The sequence below is a fragment of the Dreissena polymorpha genome, chromosome 2, assembly GCF_020536995.1.
Source record: "Dreissena polymorpha isolate Duluth1 chromosome 2, UMN_Dpol_1.0, whole genome shotgun sequence".
NCBI classification, from domain to species: Eukaryota; Metazoa; Mollusca; class Bivalvia; order Myida; family Dreissenidae; genus Dreissena; species Dreissena polymorpha.
The window spans coordinates 62558524-62576729 of NC_068356.1; the positions used below are offsets into that span (position 1 = coordinate 62558524).

The following is an 18206-nucleotide window of genomic DNA, read 5'->3' on the forward strand; positions in this document are numbered from 1 at the left end:
TGTTTCTACCATTAAGGAGCATGCGTTTTCCAATGACGCGGATCGAATGTCCGGCTGTAAGTACATGTGTTGTTTATGGAACATTTAAGTTGTTGTTTCGCTGTTACGTGAGGCGTTCCCCATGGTCCAACAAAGGTGTTGTTCATGTTGAATGAGTTGCTATCGTTATTGTCAAGAAGTGTAGCTGTTTTTTTGTCCAGATTGATTCTAACCTGGTCGTCATTTCTACTCTGCGAATTGGGGCTCACATTGCGCTGCTGGTCGGACTTACGAGTCTCATACCGAGGCTGGCTTGATCGTTGTTGTTTATTTTGTTGGTATTGGATCCATCGTTATCACGTTGTAGTTGTTTCTACCATTAAGGAGCATGCGTTTTCCAATGACGCGGATCGAATGTCCGGCTGTAAGTACATGGGTTGTTTATGGAACATTTAAGTTGTTGTTTCGCTGTTACGTGAGGCGTTTCCCATGATCCAACAAAGGTGTTGTTCATGTTGAATGAGTTGCTATCGTTATTGTTAAGGAGTGTAGCTGTTTTTTTTCGTCCAGATTGATTCTCACCTGGTCGTCATTTCTAATCTGCGTATTGGGGCTCAAATTGCGCTGCTGGTCGGACTTACGAGTCTTATACCGAGGCTGGCTTGATCGTTGTTGTTTATCTTGTTGGTATTGAATCCATCGTCATCACGTTGTGGTTGTGTCTACCATTAAGGAGCATGCGTTTTACTTTGAGAGAAAAACACAATGATGTCCCTACGCTATATATGTTCACGAAGTAACAACTTGAATTCATTGTCAAAGGAGCTTTGTGAAGTCTTTTATAATGTTTGCAAATATTCAATATCCTTGTTCTTTACATATTTATTCACAGTTAACATACTGCAATATAGAATTATTACACCATATGTAACAAGCAACTATCAGGATCTTTCTGTTAAGCTGAACACGTTTATTGACAAAATAAATTCTCAATGTAACCTTATGTAACGGGGAGTAGGTTTACTGCATCTGCCTCTACCTATAAGAAACACTTTAAACATAAATTCAATGCGCATACAACTTAGATTTAACTTCGCCATATTCGCGAAAAAACACATTAAATTATTATTCCAATTAGACAAGACCATATATATATATATATATATATATATATATATATATATACAAACAAATCAAAATATGGCTCTATATCAGAAAAATGGAAACAATAACGGGCGTCACTTTTTTGTTCATTTTTTACAAATTGAATTGATTAAACTGAAAATCTTGTACTTGTTGACTTATTTCCTTTAACAAAAAGATACATAAAATAAAATGTATTTGATAGTGAAGGTGAGTATGACATACAAATATTTTTTGTGGAAATTGTCATTAATTTAGGACCTCCTTAAAGTGGCATGTCTAGTAAGGCGTGTCAAAACATTTTAAAGTGTCTCAATGGTGCAGAACTATGTGCTGTTTTGGTCATGTTTTGAAACAAAAATGTTTTTTCTGCTCTATTTTTGCATGTAAATGTAATTTTAAGCACTATTAAGTTAAAAAACTGGAGTTCAAATTGTTGTTTGCGGCCGTTATGCTGTCGGTCAAAATAATTTTTTTTTCGTCAAATTATTCTAGTGTTAAACAATGATAAAGTGATTCGTTCAAATTCACATTGCTCTTAAACAATTCTTTACTGTTGATTTATAATACTAATTTGGGAAAGAAACGTCTTTTCATTTTAAAATTGAACAATTTTCTTGACGTTGTCCGCTGTCGGTCAATAACGTAACCTCCGCTACTTTCGCTCTACTGTGAACATAATAGCAGTGCCCGTGCTATTATCATGCTGTTTATTGTTTTATACCAACACCGTTTGCCAAATACGTCATCGATTGCTGGGTACACGCTTTAAGATGGAAGAAAACGAAGTTAGTGGAGTGTCGGTCAAACCTTTTTCCAACGGTAACGTCCGTCACTAACAATGGTAACGTCCGTCACTTAGGCTAATTTTTGTTAATTACTAACTTGCGATGTCATCTGATATAATGCTGCATATATCATCTTATTTTTATTAAAATGTTAATGCGGAGAACGATTATATTGTGTAAACAATGGTAAATTTCACCAACTAAGAAACGCCCGTTACTGTTTGACAGAATTTATGCGTCACAGATGTTATGTTTGACAACATCGTAATACAAACAAGCGTCAAACGTAACTTCCGAATCAAATTTAAAATGAAGACAGTAATGCAGACTTCGTTGGTGGCTTGTTTTCATCAGATTGTCATCTTAAATGTTGTTGCACGTAAAATACAAAGTAACAATCATGGGCTTAGAATATTTGGACATATTCATTCGTTATGTAAAATGCCCGTTATGTCTTGACAGCTATCTAGTCACTAAGTCCAAGGTAAAATAAAGTTTATTAATAAAATTTTGAAGCTGCTTCAAAATGACTTTGATTAGCATTAACCTATAAACAGTCACATTTCTGCCTGACTTAAGCAACCACCTGTGTATAGCAGCTCTACTTAGGCCTACTGCATATTACTGGTTTTACATTCTACATTATAATATATATGAATATTAACCATTTCAAATTGCAAAACAGTTAACACAGTGATGAAGGTGTCCAACTTACTGAAAAGTAATTAAAGTTTGTTGAGTTTATTGTTGATCTTTTCTACTTAAAAATCTTAATACATCAATTGAATTCATTGATATTATATATATGTGTTTTCATATCATAAACTCACAAAAAGAGCACTGATTTTAACTTTTTCAAATAATTGCAGACATTCTGACATGTATTCGTTTAAATATTAATTAGTAAATAATTATGGTCTTATTATGTATTATATTGATCTGTTACTGTGATAGAAATATTACTTCATTGATTTCAATTGTCCATGTTTACTAATGATACTCGCTGTACCCTGAATCTTTAGTTCAATTTAAAACTAGTAAATTGTGGTATAGCTTAAATGTAGTAATGACATTTTCACCAAAAAACTGAAAATATAATACATGTAAATCATTTTAACACATTATGTTGTTTCCTAGACCATGCTCATGAATGTGGTGATTTCTTAGTTGGAGGGTGTTGTAGACAGTTAGTGCCTTAACAGAAGTCTCTTTTTTTTTTATAAAGCTCTACTTTTATTTGTCTTTAATGGTTGATGAATGGCCTTGGTCAAGTTCTTCAAAAGGAACAAGAAGTTGTGGACATTAAATGCTGTGAAACACTCAGTTCTTGAAACCGATGTCATGAAGAAGACGGCTCCTCCAGACATACTTATGTGTGGAACAAGGATTTTATGTAAGTTTTCAGGTAAAAATTTATAAACAAAACCCAGTCAACTTGTCCAATTATAATTATTCTTTGAACAGAAGCAAAATAATCACAATATTTTGTCTTTTTTCGTGTTGTCCTTCAATATTATAGGGCATAAGCAATTACTGGTAGGTGTGTGCTGTGCATTGCTTTTTATTAAAAGTGACGAACTGACTAGATCAAAGTAGTTTGAGAATACCACTTTCTCTGTTTGCTTTCTCATCATTGATACTGAAAAGATACTCCTCAGCATTTCAAACTAGGATAGACAGCACACTTGGTAATATCTTAATTTTGACATTGAAGACTCTTTAATTATTGTGTTTTTTAAAAGAGAATAGTACATTAAATACTCTTAAATTATTAATTATACTCTTAATATTTTCAGACCTGTGAGACATGGAAGAACTTTACAGAAGTTCGGATTTACGAAGTTATGATTAGTGTTCAATTTAATCAGTGTATACATATGGAAAATAAAACCATTAGTGCAAACATTGGCTCTATTATCATATTGACCAAAAAGTACCCTTCAAGACACACCAGACACTGATCAAATTCATGATTTAACATTTATAATTGATACTTTTTGGAAAACCTTTGGTAAATTTGTGTATTAACTAGTTCATATTTCAGGATTTAGAAAAATATGGATCGAATGTCTGATGTGTTTCTTCCCAATATCACAGAAAGTAAACTTGTGAACTTCTGGTTCAAGCAAAAAAAATTACATTAATTAACAAGACTATTGCCGAGCAATAAAAGTCCCCTACCAGCGCCACCATTGTCAGAAATTCCACGAATGTCAGAATATTTTTTTTATATGTTGCCATAGCCACCAGAATTTTTGATGTAGGAACAAAATGAAATAACGTGCATAATGTCCATATTGTCATCTATCCAAGTTTCATGAAAAAATATTAAGAACTTTTAAAGTTATCGCATGATCCAGAAAAACACCATTTCAGCAGTATATCTAGTCTATTTGTTGCCATAGCAACCAGAATGTTTGACGTAAGAACAAAATTTAATGAAGTGCATAATGTCCATATTGCCATCTATCCATATTTGAAGTTTCATGAAAAAATATTAAGAACTTTAAAAGTTATCGCAGGGTCTAGAAAAAAACACCATTTTCAGCAGTATTTTGAGTCTATTTGTTGCCATAGCAACCATAAATTTTGACGTAGGAACAAAATGAAATGACGTGCATAATGTCCATATTACCATCTATCCATTTTTCAAGTTTCATGAAAAAATATTAAGAATTTTTAAAAGTTATCGCAGGATCCAGATAAAAACACCATTTTAAGCATTATTTCTTGGCTATTTGTTGCCATAGCAACCACAATTTTTGACGTAGGAACTAAATAAAGTGACGTGCATAATGTCCATATTGCCATATATCCATGTTCCAAGTTTCATAAAAAATATTAAGACCATTTAAAGTTATCGCAGGATCCAGAAAAGTGTGACTGACGGACTGACAGACAGACGGAGCGCAAACCATAAGTCCCCTCCGGTGAAACCGGTAGGGGACTAATAATTGCTTTAAAGTAGGGTATAAAAAGGTTCCCATACCTCTTTTTCTGACAGTAGGTCATATTGAAATAATGCTTATCACCAGAAGTTACAAACTTTACTTGCCGTGAATGTTGTTTTGACCCATACAGTGTTTCCAGGACTGGTCAGTTCGACAAACACCATCAACTTGAGTCAACAGAACATAACAGAACAAGTTTAAAACTGCTAAACAACAATAAGAATTTTAACTGTAACTAGTAACAAACTTGTAATATATACATTTAACTACAACAACAAAACAAGTGACCAAAGGAATGGCATGAGAAATGTCAAGTGTAACATCCGTCACTTTCCGCAAATGTCAAATGTCAAACATAACGCCCACTTCTACTTGGTAGGAAAATGGCTTGTAAAGTGGCACTATTCCGCTTTATTTAAACACTACGCAAATAAAAGCATACAAACTCCTAAGAAAGGATGATGGTTTAGGTAGGATTCACAGTTTTTACCAGCAATGAATATAAATGTAATGGAAAAATCCATAACGTCCGTTACTTTAAAATCAGCTGGATTAAAGGAAGATGGGAACTCCTGTTTTATTGCAATTTTGTTTGTAAGAAAGAAGTTTATTTATACCCTTTAATGAATATGTATTCTGCCAAAATAAGGAACACACTGTTATATATTGAGAAAATGATTGTCAAAATAACGTCCATCACTTTTACTGGTCCATATTTTTTTGTAATTATTTTATGCAGATATTTATTAACTATCTTTTTTTCGCAATTAATCTAAAGTTTAAAGATTATTTTACCTAAAAAACACAGGAATACAGCTAACACGTCAAAATAAGAATTTTGAAGTGACGCCCGTTATTGTTTCCATTTTTCTGATATAGAGCCATATATAACATTCATCCACAATACATACGATGATAATGATGATAAATACATATGTATATTATTTTTTTGTATTTTTATTGTCTGTCAAACACATTGACTCTACATTTGTATTGTTATGAACATTCATTTTTCTTTTATTCTTATAATGTATACTTCTCAAAACATTCTTTTCTAATTGTATGTTCCTAGTTTCCTGATTTAATGTAACATAAAACTATTTACAATTCTTCAAATATTCTTATTTTTAGTTGGTACATTCTTAATTAATATTTTTTTAAATACCAAACAAAGCAAAATTTAAGTTATTTTATGCATGCATGTTTGCTCCGTATATTATTCTTTATTCTTGTAAACCATTACAACATAAACTGTTTCAAAACATTTAATAAAAATTCGTTGTCATGGCGCCTTTTTACTTTCTGGTTTTTACTTGATTTCTTTTGTATTCCTTTCCCGACAATAAATAATGCCATAATTATAAATAAACTGACCTTGTCCTCATCCAATTAATCCTCTTCCGAGGCCCACAATCGTCATAAGTGGCTACTTCGCTTTGATCTTTTCTGTTTTTCTGTTCATGATGCTTTCCGGTACGTGAGCGCCCGTGTGTTAGTACTTCGATCCGATCCAAGGTCACGGTAACCAAAACAATGTGTGTTAAAAAATTCGGTCGGAACGACAACGCATACGTAACTTCAAGAGCAGCGATTAAGTTTTCATTTTGATTTTATACTGCTATTTAAAAGTCAATATAATAGTTTTATTAATAAGATACATCCAGTAACTTTCAAGTCAGTTAAACTGAGTTTGTGAATATGTTAAAATTCGTATATTTTACTTTGATATAGAAATTAAAATGTTAGGGATCAGTTAACTCTACGCTACTTATTTTAAAACTTTCCGTCAAATATATATACGGAACATGCTAGTTTAGAGTAATATGATTATATACCGTGACCAAGATTAAAAAAAAGACATAAAGAGTATATCAAAACTCCACTTTTTTTGCGTTTTATGGTGACCCTTTTCCGAAATCAAATCAAAGTACTTCTGACTGGGATTAGTTGCGAAGCATTAAATAAACAATAAACATCCAACTTTTTGGCAAGAGATGCTGTGCTTATTCCTGATTCCTGGCATTTTTTTCGAAGAGCGAATCCGTTGTAAAGTGGAAAAAAATATTGGTGGGTCACTAGTTCGATTCCCCGTAGAATCTTAATTTAAAATATTGTCTTTGGCATGAGATATTTAACCGATGTACACTATACTAAGTGATTCACGGCGATATTTTAAATGCGCATGGTCGTCTCGGAAAGGGGGCGTCTAAATAATCAATTTAGATCGAACTCTCCCTCTTTGTTTAATGCACCCCTTATAACGGGACTATACCAGACCGTAGAAGACTTATAGTCACAAGTAGAACACAGCAATACACTACTATCTTTTTGTATTTTACAACTACTTTATTTAACAACTATGTCGTTATAGTTATGTATTTATCAATTGATCGTATCCCGGATGCGAAGATGACAATAATGATGTTAAGACCAGAGGTGTATATTTGCCATTTTGTTATATGACCTTATGGTTTTAAAAAAAACATTTAGAACTTCAGATGTTCAAAAACGTCACTACAGTATAGGTCCATTTAATCAAATAAGGAAGGACAAAACTAACTCTTTTTAATTTTTTTGAATTGTTAAGACTTAGCTTATTTTGCAGAATAGATTGCTGTCTTCGTCGCTTAAGATGACCCTGAAAAATAACAGTTCAAATTTATTTTGAATTCTAACGTAGAAAATACATTAACAGACATGTCTAATAAAGTCTCTGAAATATAAAATCCCCACGACAAATCTATAGATGAAACTGCGAACACACTCGAATGGGTAACGGCCCAATAGGATCACTGAACATTCAGTGTAAATGAAAACATCACAGCATACGTATTTAGTTGGTCAACACCCGAATCTTGATGTTTATATAACTATTATACTTATTTTACAATAGAACACAAAAAGGAGCATGACTATGGGCATCTAATAGAGAATGCAAAATCATTATAATTAAAAGTAGATACATGAACTTACCGATCAAATATTAAGTTGGCCAAAGTAAAGTTTATATTTCCCTGGATCTATACTCGAATAACTTCAAATCATTATATAAGTGGATATTTCGTATATTAGTTAATTATCTCAATCGAATGAAAAAACTATGACTCTCCGGTATGGTGGCCACCAAGTAAATTAATCAGCTTTAGGGAACGGGGATTGAAGAAGGGTAGCCTAGGCGTGCCACGCGTGTCCGATAAAATAACAAATCCTTGTTTGACAAGTATACACTTTTATCCCATTTTCACCGCGACATTGACGGTATAACACGTTGTGGAATATACTTTCTTGTATTCAACACTGTGGAATATACCTGTCGCGTGCACGGACTACTTTTTAAATGACGTCATGCGATATGCATTAAATAAGGTCGATATTGTTTGGTTCATTGATCGAATTATAAGGTCACCCATTAGAAGAAAATGTGCATATTTTGCAGAAAAATATATATATGACATATTCACCAAAAGAAATGTTGAAATAAAATATAAAATTACACGATTTTTGTTTTGTTATTTTTTATTTATATTTACTTTACCACTGAATGGTTTTTCATAAGAAACATAGTCGACAAAACTTAAGCTCAAAATTATACGACCATCAACCTTTAAATCTAGTCATATGACATAATTTTTCGCCATCCGTATAATGAATCAGCTGATTGATGGCATCATAAATTGACATACTTATTGCTTCATTTTCCCCATTTTTTTGGACGATTTATTATAAACGCGACTTATTTCACATGTTTTCTACATGTACTGTATGTCGACATATCTGAATTATCAATTTATCACATTTTCCTTATTTCGTGTAATGTGCATTGTTTATAACCAAAGCATATACTTTTGACATTTAACTTAAATATTAAGAATGTACAACAAGCCATACACATATCGCAAAGTTCATGAATAATCTGCTATGTTTGCTTTCCTATTTAATTCACGTAAGGCATAGAGCTGTGTAAAGTATAAGATGGTAAAAATGGAATTCGGAACGTCCCATTTTGTACACGGGTATTTTCTACTCATTTATCTGTTGTGTACTGGAATGTTTTCCATTCTTTGTGTATTTATATATTAAATTATTTTCTCGTACAATAAGGGCATTTACCATAGATAAATAAAACATTGTGCAAGTTTAAACATAATTATGTTTGTATGCAGAAATCTGCAAATGCAACCGAGTTTACCAACGGCTATTATTAGATAAACTGCTCTGGTTCATTTGAACAGCAGTAATGTAGAGTACATGACGTAGCGTGTGACGAAGAAGAAAGTTTATCGCGTTCATAAACTCATTTGAATAAAGTAATAGAATGGCATAAGGGTCTTTATTTAACTATGCTAAAATAATTATTAAAGACCCTGGATGCAAAATCGTCAATTATTGAGTTAAATGGATTATTAAATGGATTTTAAAGGATTATTAAAGGTAAGATACTAGTTCTTACGTGTTTTGATTTTTGTTTGTACTTTTGTCGTTCTCTGTTCTCGGGGAAATGATTTTAACATGGGCGCCATTGATGCATCGGATCACACACGGCATACCCATAACATTATATAAAAAACACGTTCTGCGCGTCCTTAAATTCGTCGTCCGAAGTCGGAAAACGTATTGCCCTGTATTATATTTTGTCAAATAAAGTGTCAGTCGCTGCAATTGTCTGTTTACTCGTCAAAATTGTCAAGGTCTTCGATAGCTAATGAAAGAAACTTCAGCGTACAGTTTATTTAGACTATTGACAGACCTGTACAAAGTCGCGCCAGTCAAAAATCATAAAAAGCGACATTTAAAGTTATGGTAGCCAGAACTAGGTCGTCGATGGTGTACATGTTACTATGTATGTTGACATCGACAGCATTTTGTCAGGAGCAATCGCCGCCATATTGGATTTTGATCATATTCTTTCGAAAATAAAATGAATTATAGTAAAGTAAAATCTTCTTTCGCGGTCGTAATGTGTTAAAATTCGCATACTGCGTAAAATTGAATGTAGGCATATGGTGATATTTTTACTTGTTTTACAGTTTGTGTGAATTTTTTAAAGACTATTTTGCGTACCAGAACAAATACATGTATATCACTACGCATGGTTACATTTGTTAGATTTTAAGCGCTTTAATGACTGAATTAAAATTATTGTTAAGGTTATTAGATCTATTTTTGTTAAATGACACGTTGCAAAAATCAAATGGGATAAATAGAATACTAGGATTAGCGTTGAATACAGAGAAGTTTATGTTGCTCGGCTCGAACACCGAAAGCGCTCGCCAAGGTTCGCGCTTCCGGCGTTCTAAGCCTCGCAACATAAACTTCTCTGTTTTCAACGCTAACCTAGTATTCTCTATGTGGATTGCTGAATAAACTAACATTAACAGTTTTCGTGTATATTGGTAAATTCTCGGGAAACTAATACTTACATGGAGACGATTTATTACAGAGATAATATGTAAGTTTATTGAAGAACAACTTATACTTACATATGCAGGATATATAACATAGACTCTCTGCTAGTTATTTGTTGAGGAACTTTTACTTTTAGCAGCAGTATGGTCGTTAAGTAGTTAACTAGTAAATCGTGAAGGAACACATACTTACGGAGACAGAATTGATTACAGAGATTGTGTGCTGTATAAAATCCGCAAAAATATAATACTTACATGGACCGGATTGACTACAGAGATCGTCTTCCATTACATGTCTGCGACACTATGACTAACAGGGTCAGGACTGATGACATATTACGCGTACTAGTCAATTCCTACAAACAATAATCGGTGTTGCACAGGACAGAACAACTGATGTCGTGTACTGGTTGATTGCCGGGAATCTGCTACTTACTTGGGCAAGGCATCATCATTATGGTCGTCTAATAGTTGTTTGCTGCAAAACTTATACTTACAGATGCATTATTGGTTACAGACTTGTGTTCCTCTTTATTACTGAGAAACTCTTACTTACCGGGGCACGATTGGTTACAAAGGTCTTCTTTGCAACAAGCCCTCGTACATGGATTGCCTGACAGAAATAACAAGCTTCGTTTTTATATCTGCCAGTTACTGATCATGGTTAAGTATAACATGGTACATTAAGGACAGAATCGATTAATCGGATTGTTTGTGGAAACCTTAATGCATATGTTACTATATATAGTAATATGTTTTTACGTGAACAGAAACACACATACTATTCGCCAACAGAGGTAACGATCACATGCCACAGCTTTATGATAAAAGCTCAGGCGAACGTTCAAAAGCGCTCGTTTTACTAAAATAAATACAATAATAAAACTGCTTGATACCAGCCATCTACAGACAATATGTTTTCTTATGGATTGACAAAACATCCAACATTTCTATGCAACATTTTTTTTAAATGCAATTTTGCAAAGTGTCATAGAGTGAAATGAAAAATGATTAAAACAAGAACATGGAATACTAAAGAATTTTGGCCTTGATAATGAAATCAAAACTTTAGAAAAATATCTATATAATTATAAGACATTTGCTGCAATCCTGAGAAAAAGATTTTATAATATTTTAATATTTAAACGTGTATATGAACAAGTTTTTTTGTCAATAATATTTTGTCATAACTCATACATACTTATTAGACGATGATACTGTCATATACATTATTTTCTTATTCGAATAAGTCATTAGAGCAATCTAAATCACATCCTTATGTTTATTAACCAATTTATGGACACACCGTGTTCTCCACAACACCTGGTGGCCATCTACTGAGGACAAAATGGCATCTACTTCACAAAACTGTAACATCGAATATACGTGTCAAATAAAGGCAGTGTCATATGGGTACACAAAGTTATCGCAGCAATTATTTCCTATAGATTGACTGTCACCACTATCATCACAAGACAAACTATTGCAGATCTTGAAGGAATTATTTGCGTAAAGACTTCTACGTATTTTTTATAAATAGACACATACAAAGTATAACGAAATAAAGCCTTTACAAAACAAATGTAACAACCGGTCATCAAAACTTGGGGTTTGATTTTACGACAGAACCGTTTGATGTTTCGTATTCAACCATGCTCGTAGTTCGCGCATTTGTTTGTTTTCGCTATTTTTATTTTAAGAGAAGATCCTCGTACAAATCGAATCGTTATAATATAAGAATATCACGAAGAAAGGGATATTAAGATCATAATCAAACAGGAAACTTTATTCGGATGTAGAATACGACAATAACTGTTTGTTGCGGTTTTGGATTTAAATTTCCTTTTAATATATCAGCGGACACGAAAACGAACAGGTTAAACAATGTCTCCTCAGCAAAGCATGTTAAACTTTTCGCCGCGACATTTCCTCATCTCGCCCGCAAATGCGGATCGTGTTACAATCATGGACCGCGGACATCAGGGCCGATTGGGGGTATGCTGACAGAATAAGAAACATCCTTATATAAAAGTTGGCCTTAAATACGGCCTTTAGAATGTGAAGAAACATTTAAACTAGCTGATTCAATTTTTCCTTTGTAACAATCAATCGCACCATACATCGCGGATCGAGTGTTGATGTAAACAGTTTTATCTGCCTAACATTACATTAAATCATCAGTTGTTTGCTAAATTAACAGCGTTTTTGGACATATGGAACAACTGTAGAAATTCTTAGTATAAACTAATATCAAGGAGAAAACGTTTTTTTTCCTTTTTGTTTAAACATCAGCGTTGTGACGTTTATCACACAACCCACAGGCCTTTGAACTTTTTTAAGAGAATCCTGCAAATAGACAAAATAATGTCATTTCAGAACCATTATCTAGAGTGATATTTTAGTTAGCAGCCGAAATAATTTTATTCAAAGCAAGTGACCATTTGAACTTATAATTAGGGCACTACATCAATGCAGTATTACATTGTTAAACTTGATTTAAGTTGGGGTCGCATCACTGTATATAGCATATCCAGTCTTAATAGATTACTTTACCATTAGAGCCACATCCCCCAAAATTGCATAGTGTTCCGTTGCAACAATGTGTGCACACAACACTGCCGATAAAGTCTTCGTCGTTTGCTGTGACGTTCAGTGGAGGTGACAATTTATCTTCGGACCGTTTTCCAATGCCTGACCCCGTGACGCCGCATCACATAACAAATATTGTTTGCGTAGTATTTCATTCAATAATAACGCGTTTTAAAAAGCAACCTATATAAAGGAGACATTTTTAATGGCATAATGCTATTCTAACTCTGGATAAATTTGTGCATACTAATGCTACTAATTCTATTATCATCAATCATCAGTATCAATATTTTTATGATTACTTTGTTATGTTAGTTATATTATCATAATGATAAAATGTTTTAATACTTATGAAATAATTATTAATAATAAAAAACTACTACTACTACTAGTATTATTATTATACTAATAATTAAAACAATAATAACAATACTACTCCTACAACTACTACTACTACTACTACTACTACTTCTACTACTACTACTACTACTACTACTACTACTACTACTACTACTACTACTACTACTACTACTTCTACTACTACTACTGCTACTTCCACTACTACTACTACTACTACTACTACTACTACTACTACTACTACTACTACTACTACTACTACTACTACTACTACTACTACTACTACTACTACTACTACTACTACTACTACTACTACTACTAAAACAACAACAACAACTACTACTACTTCTACTACTACTTCTACTACTACTACTACTACTACTACTACTACTACTACTACTACAACAACAACTACTACTACTACTACTACTACTACTACTACTACTACTACTACTACTACTACTACTACTACTACTTCTACTACTACTACTACTACTACTACTACTACTACTACTACTACTACTACTACTACTACTACTACTACTACCACTACTACTACTGCTGCTGCTGCTACTACTGCTACTACTACTACAACTACTACTACTACTATTATAACTACTACTACTAAAACAACTACTTCAACTATTACTACTACTACCACTACTATAACTACTGCTACTACTACTACTGCTACTACTACTACTTCTACAAGTACTACTTTTGCAACTACTACTACTACTACTACTACTACTACTACTACTACTACTACTACTACTACTACTACTACTACTACTACTACTACTACTACTACTACTACTACTACTACTACTACTACTTCTACTACTACTACTACAACTACCATTACTATTACTACTACTGCTAATTGATGTCAAAGGAGGGAAATGCTGAATATTTGATATCAACCAACACTTCCCTTACTATTAAGAAATCAATACTATTCGAAACAAATATCAGCCAAACGTATAAATATCCTTTAACGTGTTATAAGACGAGTCACGTGAGTAGTCGAAGAATGACAAAAGATTTAGAGCAATGTTGTTTTTGGAAAAAAGATATTGGTGGAAACAAGTGGCGCCTAACGACAATCTAATTATTATTCTCGACAGTTCGCTTTTCCCGCATAGGTTAATTTTACCTCCAGTTAAGTGCACATCGTTTTTAGTGGCCCACTTGTGAATAAAAGTTTAATTTACTAAGCCAACAAAAACTGTGTTTCAGTGATTCTCGAAAATCAACTATTCGATTTCAACTCCAAATTACGTCACCGCCTTCGTCCGATTTCAGTAAGGATTTGAAAGTACACACTCCATACTTAAGGAAATGTGCATATATTCCACTAAGGAATACAATTAAATCTTAACAAGCAGGATTTCTCACAGTTTCATAAAAGTCACTGTTAAACATAATAAAGTAAATTCTGTATCGACTCTTACACTAGAAACAGTGTGCTTAGATATGTTATTGCAAACACAGATACAAATGTTTATCTTCTTGTTGTGTGTTTAGATAATGCCGCTACGCCACGCCTACTTATAAATAAATAAAGCGTAGCAACGCACCGCCCCATGTTCTTCATAACTGCATGTTGACCTCTGATCTGTGTTAGTTAGTTGTAAAGCATTGATCGCTTCTATCGTTGAACGATAATAAAGTAGCCACGAAAAGTATATGCGTTTCACTTCGTTTGTTTACCCAAACACAACACTTCTCAATTTATTGAGAGAAATAACTCAATATATTACCACGAAAGCAAACAAATATGCACTTTAAAAGCATAAGAATGTAGATTTATTGCCTAAATCTACCTTTGTCCTAAATCCACCATCCCACTCAAATTAGCCTTAAAGAAACAGTGAGTTCGTTTTTGTTAGATACAGAAGAATTCATATATCCTTTGTTCCCAACCCATGCCAGAAAATTACATTTGATCCAAACATGATTTATTTGAACGCTTGGGCGATAGTTTAACTTGTTTTGATACTTGAGCTTTAAAATTGTTAAATTGTTAAGTTTAACATATGCCGTCATCGTTCAAGCTCAACAATATTGACCTGTACTTCAATGCATGCCTCATGTTCATTCCATATCGAGTTGCTTTCATGTCAGTGTTCGGTCAGCTATCCGAATGATAATCTGTTCAACGGTCCTACGTTTACTTAGGCAACAAGTAAACAAATGTAACCTCTAATGTTACAAATACCTTCGTCTTATGAATTTTCATCATGCACACATTGCAGGTAAATACGCGATTCTTAATGTATTTTAAATGATAACACATTATTAACCATGTTTGATTTATTTAATAACAATAATTGCGTCTACTTAAATAATTAACCATACTCGGATTGATTCACGATTATAGCAAGTCCTATGGTTGTGTGAGGAAAACAACTAAAAACGTGTAATTATTTGAAATATAAATAAATGATTCGCGTTTAATCAATGACCCTTTAGTTATACCATCAAACGTACATTGCAACGGGAACAAAGTCCATAAAACCGGCGATACATCATTTAATGTTCGTGGCTGTGAGGCAGCTAAGAACTGCGCAGATAAAAAACTGATATCCTATACATCATCAATAACTGATTTGTTTTAAGTTTTACCAACACAAACCAACCTCGATGCCGTACATCTTTTTTTTCCAATATAGTAATTGTTTTTCTATATATAGGTCTATATATTGGTCATTAATCAATATTATAAATCATTGCAAGACACATTTGCCTGACCTGACAGTTTATCTTTGACCCTCTTCTATTAATATTACGTATTATTATAAAATGTTTCAGAGTGTATCTCTGAACCTTAAATAAAGAGTTCAAATTCAGACCCTTTTGTATTGACGTTGGAAGTGTACACAATGGCAGCAATGGGTCCCTTTCGACTAATTTCTCTACTGAATCTACTAATTGGTATGGACAGTAACGTTGTTATTTATGCTGTTTGTAATTTCTTAAATCTGAATACTATATTCGTTGGTATTGGACACGTTTTTTCACTTTTCCGAAAATATTGTATTGCTTATATATATATATATATATATATATATATATATATATATATATATATATATATATATATATATATATATATATATATATATATATATATAATTTATATATCTGCATCGTATGTCTGTTTGTATGTCTATGTTCACGCATATCTTTCTCCATATATATAAATAATTGACTGTGAACGAGTTTCTAGTAATAGATCCCAGAAAACGGAAATAACGTTGTGAAATATAATTATCTCCCTTGAAACACAAAAATACTCATAATGTCACTGTATCTTCTAAAGCCAACGTATTTCCGCTGTGTCTCTAACATAGTGCTAGGGTAGTTATGAATCCTGATCGGATCCTGCCCAAATACAACTATGGTTTCATGTTTGTAAAAAAATGTTCATGTAAGTGTCCCTTCTGTGTATGTAAACTGTTCCAACGTTTGAAGATGTGTTGCGGTGTAAGTGTGGGGTATATAACTGTGAATGAACCATCTTTTGGGGATTTCACAGTATGTCTGCTTCATTCTGCATCGTAGCTAGGCGCACACGCCGAAGTCTCCAATAGGAATATGTATGTCTGTTTGTATGTCTGTATGAAACGCAAGCCAAGGAACTTAATGTTGGTAAACTTTCCGAGCTAGAAAAAGTGTGAGTAGAATACCAATTGCTGCCTTTATATTAGTGATATGCTACTTTAAGTACTTTGAAACATTCTGGAATTGTACATCTGTAGAATAATCATTATAAAGCGATACACACGTGTACTATTTTACCGACTTCGATTGAAGATAATAAATAAACGAATTTATATGGTTTCATATTATCGTAGCAAGATATCATTTCGCTTTAAGTAAATATAACGCAAACATTTTAGTACAGTTTACATCCGTATTATAATTTTCGTTTGAAAACAATCATTTGCAATATTGTTCAAAAGTTCTATATGAGAGTTTTGTGACGCAGTGTATCGTAAAATTAAAATATTAAATTTTATGAAGTACATGTATAAACATGTTATCATTGAATTCTACCAAACACCAAATGCACCAGACGGGAGTTCAATAAGGTACAGGTTCAGTCAGTAAAACTAACGTACAGCGGATAGTATTGAATAATCTGTCGTGATATAAGTACAGGTCAGTTTAATGTTCCCTTATAGTAGACATAAATGTACACGTTCGATGCATTTACTGACTGATGTTCGTGCTCTCTGTGGTGGGCTTTATTATACAACTACACAATCCAAATAAAGCTCATTTTAAGTATCTAGTACTGAAAGGTAAGTTTATTTATGAACAATATTTAGACAAACGACTGGACCTATGTATTAAAATTGTATTTGTCAGAATTTAGTTCACTTCATCAACAGAATATTATATCAATAAACACGAACGTTGAAGCGGACATTCTACTGGACTTAAAGGGTTCTTGTGTTGCTTTTTAATTTACGCCATTTACGCCATATCTTATGCTTATTAACATCATCAAATATGAATTGCATATGTACTTGCTTACATGCAATCGTTGGATTGTTCAAAGATATGTAACACAAATTTGATAATACAACCATATTTAGTTCACATTGTGTAGACTATCAGACGATCAACAGTTATACTATCACCTTAAAATCCATAAAGTGAAATCAAAATGTAAATACAATTTATGTTATTATAAAAACGTACAACAGCAAATACGATACATTGATAAGCGTTTTATATTTTGACACATTTCGTGTAAAACAGACAAATATATTGTATCAAATCTTCATTGTGCGAACAAAAGCGGAACATACAAACTGTGCAATTTGTTGAAGAAAAACAAGTGAAAATCAATGAAACACCTACATCGATAAAAAATGGAAGTTTATCCGAAAGTTAGCAATGTGGATATGTGCTTTACTGTTGTTATTGTTATAAAATTATCGTGAATTTTGGAAACTGTTCAAGCGAAAACCTTCATCACA

General features: G+C 32.9%; 2 protein-coding genes and 1 long non-coding RNA gene across 4 annotated transcripts in view; 2 read left to right on the plus strand and 1 right to left on the minus strand.

Moving 5' to 3' along the window:
- LOC127867299 (mucin-5AC-like) overlaps positions 1–18206 on the plus strand; it is a 237996-nt gene that overhangs the window by 193496 nt on the left and 26294 nt on the right. The window lies entirely within an intron of this gene.
- Positions 1–18206, minus strand: part of LOC127867301 (uncharacterized) — a 226937-nt gene that overhangs the window by 162639 nt on the left and 46092 nt on the right. The window lies entirely within an intron of this gene.
- On the plus strand, positions 2944–3813 carry LOC127867305 (uncharacterized). Its single transcript, XR_008043431.1, has 2 exons — positions 2944–3303; positions 3707–3813. It is a non-coding gene; the product is annotated as an uncharacterized LOC127867305 (long non-coding RNA).